The sequence below is a fragment of the Vipera ursinii genome (assembly GCF_947247035.1).
Source record: "Vipera ursinii genome assembly, chromosome: 2".
Lineage (NCBI taxonomy): Eukaryota > Metazoa > Chordata > Lepidosauria > Squamata > Viperidae > Vipera > Vipera ursinii.
Genome location: NC_139513.1, coordinates 256,309,280 through 256,324,088, shown reverse-complemented (window position 1 = coordinate 256,324,088; position 14,809 = coordinate 256,309,280).

Below are 14,809 nucleotides of genomic sequence, written 5' to 3'. Positions count from 1 at the left end.
TAGGGGTCTGCAAAATTTAAGAATGGTAATAATTAAGAACTAGTTGCAGCTTCCAGTTGTATGCATCATTAAGGAAAAAGGCACAATGGCTTGCAATGTGGGTTCCCAAAAGTAGATCTGTGATCATGGGAAGCTGTCTTACTCTTTCTTGACCAAAAGAGAGGAAGGCCACTTTTGACAGTTCTCCTTCTCCCTTCATGTAGGCCTGTCCACTAGGCATATGAACTTTGGATCCAGTAAAATCAAGGCTGCCACAGCCCCCATCCTTCCTCTATGAAGATTTTTCTCTATTGAATGTTATAAAATCTTATCAGCAGTGGTAGATTTACATCAGATATTTTTTTCAAATATAAATATGGCTTCTGGAGTGGATTGTTTCCCATCTCCATTGACAGAATTCCTCAGTCAGGAAATGGGAAAATATCATTCTCATTCTAAACTCTAAATAATTATCTAAAACATTAGGATTGGTTTGATACCCCTAAATAATATAACTCTGAACTGATTGTATAGAAATTCCAATTTGCATATACTGAAGTCCTTTAGTGGCATGGCTGCTTGTCAGGGCCATTTTATCACAGTGAGTTAATGATAAAGTAAGTATTTTTTTTTGATGACCTAAACAACCACTTTTCTTCTTGCATTCATGATCTACTCTAATTAGTGGTTTTTAGAGTACATCACACCATTCTCTGCTATAATATTTTGTGATGCAAGTCAATGAATTTTCCATTGACTACACTTTTCTCTGTGGACAACTGCATTCTTCTCTTTGATTTAGTTCATGCTGATAATTGACCTTCAATAGTAAACTGAACCATGCATCCATGTATATCCTCCCTCCAGCATAATTGTGAGAAATCAACACTGAGCACATTTGTTCACTAACATGAGTACAGCATAACATTACCTGAAATGCATGGCAAATTCTCCATACAGAAATTCTGCTAAGAAAACTTCTAAGGTCTCAGTACACATTGTGGACAAAGGAGAGAGAAGGGAAGGAAGCTGGGAGATCGCTGCCTATTTTCACAGTCTAATCAAAATTTTCATATGTCCATAGTCTATAACCCAAGAGTTGGTAATGTTTTTTTAGCTACAACTTTTTCATTTTCCCCAGCTTCTGATGCTTTGCAGCATCTGTGGTATTAGCAGAGCTGACAGACCAAAAATATAAGTCTTGTTTTCAATCTTTTGAAGTGGGAGGGTCTAAAGTAAAACAATAATGTAACAGTAACACACTTGTTTTGCATTTTTAAAAATGTGCTGTGAAATTTTTGGCAGGTAGTGATTGGATGTTGGCACTGTCATCTTGCGAAATCCTGGGTCTTATATAAAAGAGGCTGGAAACTTGCATGTGGTCCATAGACCATTGCTTGCTCACACAGATCATCAACCACATGGATTGCCTCTAGGATAACTTGTGAAACCTTCCCAGTCCATGATCCAACTGAGCGTTCAACTTCTTCAAGGAAAATCTGGATCCAATCAGCTGCTGCTGTTTAGCTAAGCAAAATATCGGACTTTTCCCCTTTATTGTATCTCAGATTTAATATGGCATGGCTTCTTGCATTATTTTGGTTATATAGGAATCCAAGGTGGCAACAAAGATGATTGGGGGACTGGAGGCTAAAACATATAGGGAACGGTTGCTGGAATTGGGTATGTGTAGTTTAATGAAGAGAAGGGTGAGGGGTGACATGATAGCAGTGTTCCAATATCTCAGGGGCTGCCACAAAGAAGAGGGAGCCAAGCTATTCTCCAAAGCACCTGAAAGCAGGACAAGAAGCAACGGATGGAAACTAGTCAAGGAGAGAAGCAACCTAGAACTAAGGAGAAACTTCCTGACAGAACAATTAACCAGTGGAACAACCTGCCTCCAGAAGTGGTGAATGCTCCAACACTGGAAGTTTTTAAGAAGAGACTGGCCAGCCATTTGTCTGAAATGGTATAGGGTTTCCTGCCTTAGCAGGGGGTTGGACTAGATGACCTCCAAGGTCCCTTCCAACTTATTATTATTATTATTTTTATTATTATTATTAAATCCATGGTGTCTGTAAAAAAAACCTGGATTCTCAGTGGTCTTGTAATAGAACATTCTTGTAGTAAGTTTCAACAGAGATGCCTTTTAGAAGGTTTCTGTTCTGCTCATAGCTCAGCATTTCTGCAGGTGATCGATCGAACAATCAATCAAAATTTATTTATAGTCCATGATCAAACACAAGTGATAAAAATTTAATTGTAAAGGTAATATGGCCTGGCTTTTGTATTTACCTGAATCTGCTCTTGCAAGGAACAGTTAGTTTTTGGTTTGTTGTTTAATAAATTGTGATTCTCTGATTCACAAGGGTGCCTCTTTAGGCATGTTTTTTTCACTGGTCTGTGAGGAAATGGCAACATGCAGTTTTATCATGACCAGGTATAATGGGAGTATTTTAACCATTTTCACTTATTTTACAAATTAATGTACTAACTGATATAACTGTATAATTATGATTTTATAATTCCATTCATAGAATGGAAATCAGATTCAAGTCCCAATTTGACCAACCTACCATATAGAGTGAAAAAGAAAAATTAGGAAGGTTGAGTGTAATCTGTACTATTTGTACAGTGATGTAATCTGCCTTGAAGAAAATATGGGATATAAATGTTATCGTTGCTGTTATTGTTGTCAGGTCTCATACATCATTTGTGCCAGTAGGGTTCAAGCTGACATTCTGGTGTATGACTGATAAGAGAACTATGGAACTGGCTTTATCATTTGTGTAGCACATTTCAGTTAATAAGTGACAATACTGATTTAGTACTCTTTGCAACAACTTTTTACAGTGGGTCTGCATGCTTCAAAATAAAACAGCCCATCACCAGGTCAGCCTGTTATTTTAGATGTATGATTTTTACACATTACTATCTTATCTGTTGCAATGCATGAAACACTGCAGCTGAGTAACAAGTACCAATTGAATTAATTTTGTTCTTTTTACATATCTTAAGGAAAGTAAATGCAAAGTGACAAATATAAAAATGCTTCCTGGAATTGTTTTTTGGAAACTCACAAAAAGGAACAGGATGGTGACAGGATCCAGAGATATACTGCCTCTGGCCATAAAGACTTCATTTAGTTATAATAGTGTTTGACAGACCTATCAGCAAAAGTATAGGATAGTGACACTGGGAATAGACTTGTTTGTAATATAGGAAAAACAGAACATCCACCTGGATGGAATCGGATTTAAATGTAAGCTTCTGAAATTTCCGCCCCCCCCCAACTTTTTTCTTATTTTTTTTAAAAAAAACCTATGACCTTTGATCAGCCCCCCTCCCCACATTTCCACAATGCATTCATTTTGTTCCTGCTGACTCATTCTGCCAGCTGTAGGACACTTTACTTACTGTTTTCCCCTTCTCTCACCCAATTTATAACACATACATACACAAAACTGGAAATAGGTTTGTGACTGCAAAATCTGCTGTAAATGTACAAGTTACATGACTGTAAATATTGAATGATGGTGAATGTCATTTCAATGTTCTTTTTAATAGATTTCAAATATTGTACAGATTTTGGGTCAGTAGGCCGTTATAGCCAAAACCTGACAAGATTTTCATTTATTACAAAAGGGTAGAGCTATGATTTTAAATTAATTTCATTTTCTTAAAATGGATGTTTGCTTTCAGAGCCAAGTTTTGCACAAGCAGATGGATTCTTTGGCAACTTCAGCAGCCACAGAACAGCATTTGGACATTGCTTCAAATTCATTGGCCATCCTAAACAAAAGCAGAAGTTTGCATGATTGAAATGTTCCATTTATTCAAAATCTTGAGCTACCAAAGCTGGAGAAGCCAAAGCTGTAAAATCCCATTTCTCTCTGGAGCCTTGGTGGAGCAGTGGGCTAATGCCTCCTTAAGTAACACCAGCTGCCTGCAATTAGTGCAGGTTCGCATCCCACCAGGCTCAAGGTTGACTCAGCCTTCCATCCTTCCGAGGTAGGTAAAATGAGGACCCAGATTGTTGGGGGCAATAAACTGACTTTGTAATAATGCCGCTTGGGGGTGTGTGTGAAAGCCCTAACAAGCAGGCATATACATAGAATGAAGGCTACTGCTAAGCTTGTAAGCCGCCCTGAGTCTTCGGAGAAGTGCAGGATATAAATGTAATAAATAAATAAATAAATAAATAAATAAATAAATAAATAAATAAATAAATAAATAAATAAATAAACAAATTCCATTATTTCACTGCTGAATTTTCCAGTGATACCCACTTATATTGACAGTGAATAATCACACATCTATCCTGGTTGTTCTGTACAGGTATATATACAAAGCATCCTTACTCATCCTCCAAATGGCTTTGAGGGGAACTTTATGTTTGGTATTCCATCATGATTTTAAGTTCTCTATGGCAAGAGTGGGTGGTTGCAAACTGTATGTAGCCTCTCAGTCTCCTGTCTGAAACTCCTGAGTGAGTGAGGTTAAACATACTGACTTGCTTTTTGCATTTGAAGGAGGATATTGCAGAACAAATAAAAATTAATACTATTCCTTCAGAAACTTCAGTAAAGCTTTTTCAATCCCTCAAAGTTGATTGATTTTATTGGGGTGGGGGCATTATGAAACAAAATGGATTGTTTTACTCTAAACTCCCAGCTCCCTTAACCAGGCAGAATGATTTTGACCCATGACTTCTAGCAATTCAGTTCTCACAGATTAAAGAGAAGAGAGAGTGAGGGAGAGTGAGATTATGTTCTTCAGATACTCCACCCGGAGAAGAAGGTCAAGACCAGTACAAAGTGCAGAACATGGAAACATGGATTTCAGAGAAGTAGTTTCCAGCAGAATAATAGCAGTTCAACAGCATAACAAAGTATCCAAATGTCCCAAAGGTGAGCTAAATATGTGGTGAGCTCCCATTCATTAGATACCCAAGCAGAGACTAGATATCTATAAAGGAGAATATTTATAGCTTGGGGATGAAATGAGAGGTCCTTGGTGCTCTCTGAGCTTGGTTGTTTTCTTGTAGATGTTTTATTACCCAAACTAGGTAACATCAGCGTACTGATGATGTTACCTCATTTGGGTAATGAAATGTCTGCAAGAAAACAACCAAGTCAGAGAGCACCAAGGACCCCTCAGAGACTATATAGGCATCTGTTTAATTTGGATTCCTGCATTAGGATTCAATGTAATGGCCTAATTGGTGCCTTTTAATTTTGTGCTTCTAAATTTGCTACATCTCATCAAAGACTGTACAAACATTATGGAATGGCACGAATGCCAGAGAACAACTAAACCCTACCATGATTCCAAGATTTTTTACAATCATATTTAAAAAAGCAAAATCTTATAGATTTGTGAAATAATCAGATTTTGGCCTTCTACTTTTATCCGGGTTATTTGAGGGAACACCTGCTGCCGGCATCAAACGCCCTTCGCCCAGTGCGCTCCCACAGGGAGGGTCTGCTCAGGGTTCCGCCGGTGAGAGATTGCCGGCGGGTGACACCCAGGGATAGGGCCTTCTCGGTGGGAGCGCCTGCCCTCTGGAACCAGCTGCCGGTGGAGCTGAGGACTGCCCCCGACCTCCGATCATTCCGCCGGGGCCTGAAGACCTGGCTCTTTGAGCTCTCGGGCCCAGACTGAGGAGGAATTTTTAATTTGGGGTTCTTTTTAACTGACTACAGGGTTAATTTAATATTTTTTAATTTGGTTCTTAATTTTTGTATTTTGGATTTTTAATTCCCTGTAAACCGCCCTGAGTCCTCAGGGAATAGGGCGGTATATAAATATAACTAAATAAATAAATAAATAAATAAATATTATTTGTAGGGCTATTAATGGATTTTGTGAGGTCAAGGCTTAATACATTTCTTTCCAGAATTTCCTTTTAATAATATTAATACCGGTAAGTCTTTTAATAATCAGTTGACTCATGTTTTTTAATTTTTGTTTGCCATTTTAAGTATTCTACAGGTTGTAAATCAAATGCTATTCTTATCTTCTTATCAGTGGGGGGGGGTCTGGGGAAATCAAAAGTCAGTAAAAAGCTGTAACCAAACTTCTGTACCTTTTTTACATGTAAGAAATGTACAGGGCTTTGTTCAGCTGGTTATGGCTGTCCTCTTTACATTTGACCATCCTTCATATAGGCCTGCTCCTTTTGCTAACCAATGGTTTGGTTAATTCTGATAAATAAGCTACTATTGCCTGGTTTGAGATGCTATGGTTTTACAACCACTATAACTGAATTCATATTTTGAGTAAAGTTACAAAGAGGAAAAATGTTATTGCTCAGGGCAGTAATCAGATGCAAGTGACCTAGAGAACAGAAGAAACGTCGGCACCCATAAGACATCAGAAGTCTGATAGTCTATTGATTAATACAATTTTGAGACATTAGAATGTTACAAAAGGGGTGGTGGTGGTGAATACAGCATACAATTATTCTTTCCTCCTTCTCCACAAACTGCTGTAACATGTTAAGCCTAAATCTGATCTAGGCCACAATACACAAAGGAAATTAATTTGCCATTACTTTTGGAAATTCTCTACTTTTTTTCTTTTTTGTTTCCATGGCTGGTGGTATGTGTGCATGTCTCTCTCTCTCTCTCTCTCTCTCTCTCTCTCTCTCTCTCTCTCTCTCTCTCTCTCTCTCTCTCTCTCTCTGTGTGTGTGTGTGTGTGTGTGTGTGGTGGTGGTGCAGGAGTTCAGCAAAAGGGAAGGCAAGCATGCAAGGGAGGTTTTTCATTTTTAAGCTCTTGCCTTGGATTAGACAGAAGGGAGAGTTTTGCAAAGCCTTTGGCTAGAAATAGAAGTTTTAAATTGATATTGATCTTACATTCCACCTCTCCATGCTTGCAGTAACATCAGAAAGAAAGAAAAAAAAGGGCGAGGGTAGAGATTGTATTTAACAAATATTATAGTTTAGTTCTCAAGCATACTAAAACCTATTGAACTATATTCTGCTTGTCTCTGTTATCCACCCTCCCATATATATAAACAGAAAAATAATTTTTGCCACCCCAAGTGAAAATGGAATAGGTGGTTGCCATGGTGAATTTCCAGCACGTGCTGTACCAGGCCGCTTCTTTGATCCCCACTCTTTGCACACCCCTCAGAGAAAGAGTTGAAATCTCTGAGGATGGATTTTGGTATTTTTAGTTGAGCTTAAAGCCAAATGACCCCCTTTTATAAGGTCAAATGGCCTAACGTGGTCTAATGTTATTGAGGGAGGGCTTCATGCAAAAAGGGTTGCTTTATAATATATCACAGTATTAACACTCATACTCCTATTGCATTGTAAATGGAGGGCTCAATAGGTTTGTTTTTCAACATACTGTATGCACAAATTCAAGTCCAGAATTTTTCTATGTTCTATGTTCCAAGTGGTGGAACATAACAATAAGTAAGTGTACCTCAGCCCTAAAATAAATATGGCTTTATTCATTTTTTTAAGTTGTTGCACTAACTGTTCATTCCCTTCCTCTCTCCAGTAACCATTTATCCTCCCATGCTGTTTATTTAATATCATGTTCACCATTGCCATAATAACTAAACCTCTCAAATGTTCGTTGTATTACACATTTGGGCTGTGTAAGAAATCACCTTGAAAAAGAATAAGTCAGATCTTTGCTGTGGAAGGTATTTTTCCTTTCCATCAGGTCAGGGTGGAACAAAGGAGAGCAAACAAGAAAGATGGGAGAAGGAAAAGAGAATGAAACACACATATTTTTAAAGGGCCTAGTAGAGTGAGAAGACGACTGGAAAAAAAAACTAAGCCAGGGTTTTTGGTCATCTCTAAGCTTTTTGCATTCTTTAGAATCTTCTCATAAAATGGAAGGGGTTTCTGTCTCCTTCCATTTTATGGGAATAAATGCAGGGCCTCTAATATAAACCCCAAAGGGTAGCTCACATTTTACAAAGAACAAAATATCCTCAGTGAAAGATCTAGGTGCAATTCAAATATAAAATGCAACTTCACCTCTGCCTGTCATCAGTTCTCCATCTAACACTCTGAGTTCATTACTATACTTCAGCCACGTTAGTTCATACCTACACCCACATTCCCCACCAAAAAGCACCTACTCTAAGCTGTGGAGATGAATCATAGTAAGTTTCAGAAGGCAGGCTTAAATCATAAGGAGCCCATCTTTTCTCTTCATTTTTCTTCAGCAGAGCAATGTGAAGATTTTGCAGCTTTGCTTTTGGTGTGTATAAATCATACTATTTTCTTTCTAGTTCTGTAAGTGAGAGAAGACACAAGGAATACAAAACAAGCATTCCCTCAAACTCTTTGATTCAAAGTGGCAGTGGGAAAAAAAGCAGAGTATACAGCACAGCCAGGAATGCTGTGAAGGCTCCAAGGAAAATCATTCCTAAGAGCATTCCTTGCCTCTAGCCTTGATAGTGGGAACCACCAATGTACAGAATGTCCTAATAAATGCAGGGTAAACTGGTCCCATATTTGGGACTTTAAAATTTTTTTTTTATAAAAAAAGAGGAATGTAGCAGGAATGTAAAATAATCTCATTCTAAAATTCAAAGGAGTAAGATCTTATCTTGGACTTTTTTCTTTTCTTGGATCTAAAAACAGTTTTTACTCCCTAAGAGTGGCCCTGGCTTGTTTTCTTTTTCTTTTTTGTATTTCTTGAAAACTCAGGAAAATTCTTATCTGCCAGTTTCTAAACAAAGTCAGGTAATTTTTCTCAGGAAAAAGTATGAAGGCAGACAGTCCCTTTACCACTGGGAGGAGCAGATATCTGAGGTGTTTTAAAACCCAAGCAAAGCAAAGCAAAACAAAAGCAGAAAGTCCAAGGCATGGTTATCTCTGCTGTCCCTCTTTAAATTCCAAGAACTTGCTCCCTTCTTCCCCCCAAAAGGGAATGAATAGTATAACCCAGCAACAATTGACCCTGAAAACTGTATGAACATCACTTTCAGGGTTGAAAAAGCTCAAACATATCTGAAAAAGACTAATAGCTCATTTTATAATATGCACAGGGATACCCAGGGATGTTCTCAAATGTGGATAATTTGTGAAAGCTAGGCCGAGGTTGTTCTTATCCCCTGGGCTTAAGCACCTTCTACTCAGGCCCACAGCTGGAGAATTTCTTCCTTCTCAAACTACCCCACTTGTCACTTTGTCCTTGCTCCTTTCTTCACTTGTGATTGGCATTGCCATCTCAATTCTTGCATCCTTCCAGCATTAACCAGAGTCAGTCACAGCAGCTGCCAATACCGTTAGAGTATATGCATTGCTTCCCCTGTTCTGATCAGCCCAGGCAAGAAGAGTATGTGTTGATGCATGTTCAGCACACCCAATTTCAAGGAAGTAATGATAAAGGAGCAGGAAACAGCGATGGATGCAGGAAACAGCAATGGATGCATTCCTATGGATGAACTAGTTACAATGGTTGTATTGGGTAGCTGAAGAAAACAGCATTTGGTATTTGGAGGCATGTCACCTTTGAAATGAGGAAGCTCCTCTTAATGCAAATAAAGGTTTCAGAGAAGATTTTTACTTAAAGAAAAAGTTAAAATTCCACCTCTCTGCTTGTTCTTTTCCAATAATTATCACTACGCTAATGAGACTTGCATTTGTAAAGCAAGACAATGCCACTTATAAGCAAAGAGTGACTGCTCCCCTGAGATGATGAACAATCTCATATGCTGTCAGAGCACAGCAATACCATTTTCTTTAAAAATTCAATCAGTGTTTAGGAATTAACAGTGGAAGAATCAAGATTTAGATAGACGTTACTTTCATGGCAGATATAAAAAGTCCTAATAATGATGACCAGCTACCACAAAATATAGCCTGCAATACATATAAAACAACCCAGGATATAACTCTTGGTTTTGTATTTAAATAATAATGTACTTCATGTTGCTTGTTTGACCTTGGATCTATAGAGCACCTTCACCATATTTTCGTTATAGTTCTGTCCAGCTCCAAGGCTCTTTCTTTCCAGATGTTCATACTCACCATACTTTGGCCATGTGATATAAGCAGGTAATAGATTATGGTTGGCAGGATAAGGAAAAAGAAAACATGGATGGGTTGAATAATCAAGATCGAAAAGATTAGTAGACTGCTCTTAGAAGAGCTATGTTTTATTTACAAGGACATGTTAAGATGGCAAACATTTGTTCATAGAATCAATATGGAGGCTGAACTTGAATATGAGGCACCTAAATGATTTTGGCCTTTAGAATTTCTACAATGGGAAAAAATATTATAATAATGGTGTTATAACAATTTTCAGTAAGTATGAATGGGCATACAGGAGCACAAACCCTTCAGAAACCCAGATCTCTAGCATCGGTCAAGTTTCTCTATCTACAAAATTGCTTTGGAAGTTCTTGTTTCTTTTCTTTATTGCAGATTGCCTATTAGAGTAGATGGAATTCCTTTGGAATAAGCATCAGGAACTTTCCTTTAACTTCAGCTGCTGCCTTTTTCTTCCCCTCCTTCATTTGAAGTGCTTTGCTAGATTGGCATGATCCCGTAGTAGTGTCACAGCCTGTAGTCATTTAATGCCTCTTCTCGTGGGGTCAGGATTCCACGCCCAAGTGCATTTAGCAGGTCAGTACAGTAATTTTAAATGTCTTTCTTTCAATCTTTTGCCATCTTCAATTATACCTTTCCACCCTACTATTTGTGTAATTTTCTTCTGTCTGAAGTCTCTTTACTGTTGTTCTCTATTGCACAGCATGACAAATTACCCATCAAGCTATATCTTTTCAGCCCAGAAATGTGCAGCAACACCGCGTCGTGGCATTATCACATGTTGTGCACTTTATTTCCTTGCAGTTCATTCAAGTGTGCCACGTTATTTTCCTGCTTCCTTTTTGTCATCATCCAGATTAACCATTTTATCTGCGGTAAACTTTGGAAACAATTAGAAACTCATTACATTGTAAGCCAAGAGCAGAAATACCTAGGTAAATGTGTGCAATTTATGCCATTCTTTATCACTGTTGGCCAAAAATAAAATAAAAAAATGGACCCAAATTCTTTGACGGTGCTGAAAAGGTTTGAATGCTGATTATACAGCTGAGTAACTTTGGCATTGGACAAGAATTATTTGTTGCCCCTGCCCTCTAAACAAATTAACTGAAAGATACCATTCATGTCTGACAGAGATATCAAACCTTTCATTCTCCAGGCCAGAGGTGTAGTCTACATTTAATTCTTTTTATGTCTTTTGCTTTAACAAGAGTTATGTTTCAAGAATTCTGCTGTTTAACTAAATAATCTCAGAAATGCTCCTGGCAAGAGACCAGAGGGAGAGGATGGAATTAGCTTAATTACTGATAATGTTTGCAGAAATAGTGGCTTACAGCAGAATTCTATACATAACTAATACTTAGGAGAAAGTCCTTTTGAGTCAAGTGAAGAAACTCCCATAGGATGACATAGGAAACTCCCTGGCTGACATACTTTATATGACTATGCGTTGCTCTGATTATATTGCATATCATTTAATTCATAGAGCATCTGTGTTCTAACTAAAGTTGATTTTGATGAGACTGAAATGATTATTTCAGAGATTAAGGCTCCTGTTGCCTTATACTTCCCAGATCACAAGCCATTAACCCCAGGCCCAGGATAAACTTGGTGAGGTGTCTTGAAAACAAAAGCATAATGCAACATGCTAACATTAATTCTGTGTTTTTCATCTATCATAAACATCCAAGCCTGGAGTTTTTATTCTTAGTCTTAAATACAATTGATAATTTGTTTTGGTAATTTGTCCATATGTTTTGGATTTTCCCCTCTTTCAGACAGATCAAAGTGTCAAGTTTCTTTAAAGCTGACTTTACTTTTATAGGACAAACTCCTCAGATTTTCTTTATCTAAAGAATTGCTATTTTATGGTGATGGGAGTGATGACAATTTTCCTGATTTTCAGTTATCCTCGGACATATAATTTGACTTCTGTTTCCTTACGAAATACAGTTCAATTTTAAACCCATTTTGGACATAACATTTTCGCTGAAAAAAAGGTAGTTGTCTACAGGGCTTAACTTTTGGTATACAAGAGTCCTCAATTTGCAACCAATTGCTTAGCAGCCATTCTAAGTACCTGGGGTACTTATGATCTGGATTCAAAGTTCTGATGGTCACCTCCTCCCTGTGCAGTCACATGACTGCACTTCAGGTACTTGGCAACCAGGAGTCATTTATGGCTGTTTGCAGTGTCTTGACTGCATTTTACAACAGTTTTGCCGAAAACTGGCATTTACTTGGTTACTGGTTTTTGGCAAAATGCACAGATAGTAAAGCATTGATTTGCTTAAAAACTGTGGCACTTGCTTAACAACAGCATTCACTTAAGATTGCTGCAAAAACTTTATGACGATCCAATGTTACCACCATGGTGGGCAGGGTCCACTACAGTCATAAGTTGAGGATTACCAGTATTTTGCATTTTAAAAAATTGGAATGTATCACTATTTGAGGAACATTATATGGCAGGGTCCTAACAGAGGCAGAAGAGATTAAGAAGAGGTGGCAAAATTACACAGAAGAACTATACAAGAATGAGCTTAATGTCCCTGATAACCACAATGAGGTGGTCACTGACCTCGAGCCAGACATCCTAGAATGTGAAGTGAAGTTGGCTTTAGGAAAGCTGAGCAACAACAAAGCTAGTGGAGGTGACAGTATTGCAGCTGAGCTATTCAAAATCTTAAAAGACGATACAGTAAAAGTGCTACACTCAATTTGCCAGCAAATTTGGAAAACTCAACAGTGGCCACAGGATTGGAAAAGATCAGTTTACATTCCAATTCCAAAGAAAAGCAGTGCCAAAGAATGTTCAAACTATTGCACCATTGCACTCATTTCACATGCTACTAAAGTTATGCTTAAAATCCTACAAGCTAGACTCCAGCAGTATGTGGATCAAGAACTACCAGAAGTACAGGCAGGATTTCGAAGAGGTAGAGGAACTAGAGATCAAATTGCCAACATACGCTGAATCATGAAGAAAGTTAGGGAGTTCCAGAAAAACATCTACTTCTCCTTCATTGACTATGCTAAAGCCTTTGATTGTGTGGATCACAACAAACTGTGGCAAGTTCTTAAAGAGATGGCAGTACCAGACCATCTTATTTGTCTCTTGAGAAACCTATATGTGGGTCAAGAAACAATAGTGAGAACTGGACACGGAACCACTGATTGGTTTAAAATTGGGAAAGGAGTCCGGCAAGGCTGTATACTGTCGCCCTGCCTGTTTAACTTATATGCAGAGCACATCATGAGAAAGGCAGGGCTAGATGAATCAAAAGTTGGAATTAAGATTGCTGAGAGAAATATCAATAACCTAAGATATGCAGATGATACCACTCTAATGGTAGAAAGTGAAGAGGAACTAAAGAGCCTCTTGTTGTGAGTGAAGAAGGAGAGTGCAAAACCTGGCTTGAAACTTAACATTAAAAAAACCAAGATCATGGCATCCGGCCCTCTCAATTCCTGGCAAATAGATAGGGAAGAAATGGAGGTAGTGACAGATTTTATTTTCCTGGGCTCCAAGACCACTGCAGATGGGGACTGCAGCCAAGAAATTAAAAGATGCTAGCTCCTGAGGAGGAAAGCCATGGCAAATCTAGACAGCACACTAAAAAGCAGAGATATCACCTGCCAACAAAAGTGTGTATAGTCAAGGCTATGGCCTTCCCAGTTGCAATGTATGGTTGTGAAAGTTGGACCATAAGAAAGGCTGAGCACCAAAGAATTGAGGCCTTTGAACTATGGTTCTGGAGAAGACTCCTGTGAGTCCCTTGGACTGCAAGGTGATCAAACTGGTCAGTCCTAGAGGAGATCAACCCTGACTGCTCTTAAGAAGGCCAGATCATGAAGTTGAAACTCAAATACTTTGGCCACCTAATGAGAAGGAAGGACTCACTGGAGAAGAGCCTAATGCTGGGAAAGATTGAGGGCATTAGAAGAAGGGGATGACAGAGAATGAGGTGGATGGATGGAGTCACTGAAGCAGTAGGCGTGAGCCAAATGGACTCCAGAAGATGGTAGAGGACAGGAAAGCTTGGAGGAACATTGTCCATGGGGTCGTGATGGGTCGGACACGACTTTGCAACTAACAACAATGACAATATTTATTAAGTAATTAGGACGATTACTAACAAAAATAACCTATACTGTACCTGGATGGCAGTCATCCTTAGCATATAGTATACTATCTGCTCATCCTAATGATCTATGCTTGAATTTTGGTTCTCATGAGAGTCAAAATTTGAAATATCAGGAGGAATTAATACTTAAATCCAGACAATCTATAATAAGACTACACAAGGACAGCACTTTTCTTTCTTTCTTTCTTTCTTTCTTTCTTTCTTTCTTTCTTTCTTTCTTTCTTTCTTTCTTTCTTTCTTTCTTTCTCTTTCTTCTTTCTTTTGATTTATTTTCAGAAAGCTCTTGTACTGATTTGTATTAAAGCAATACCATTAAGAGCAGGGAGAAAATGAAAAACAATAGGCAGCATTCAGAAAAAACTGAAGAGTTTTCCACCAACATCTTAAAAAGAAACTGTTGGCTGCTAAGAAACTGTCATAACATACTTAGAGTGTGGTGGATCACTGACGCATATTTGTGAATCAATTACTTTTGAAAGCCCAGCTTTGCCATAGATGATTAAAAGCACTAGCCCCAATACAAAGTAAACGATTAGGCCTCATGCTAAGTGCAGTTAGTATATTCTAATTTCCTTACAGGCATTTTGATTAACTTACTGAAAAGACTAACAGGGCTTGCATAGTTTTTGTGAGTTATGCAGATCAAAAGAAA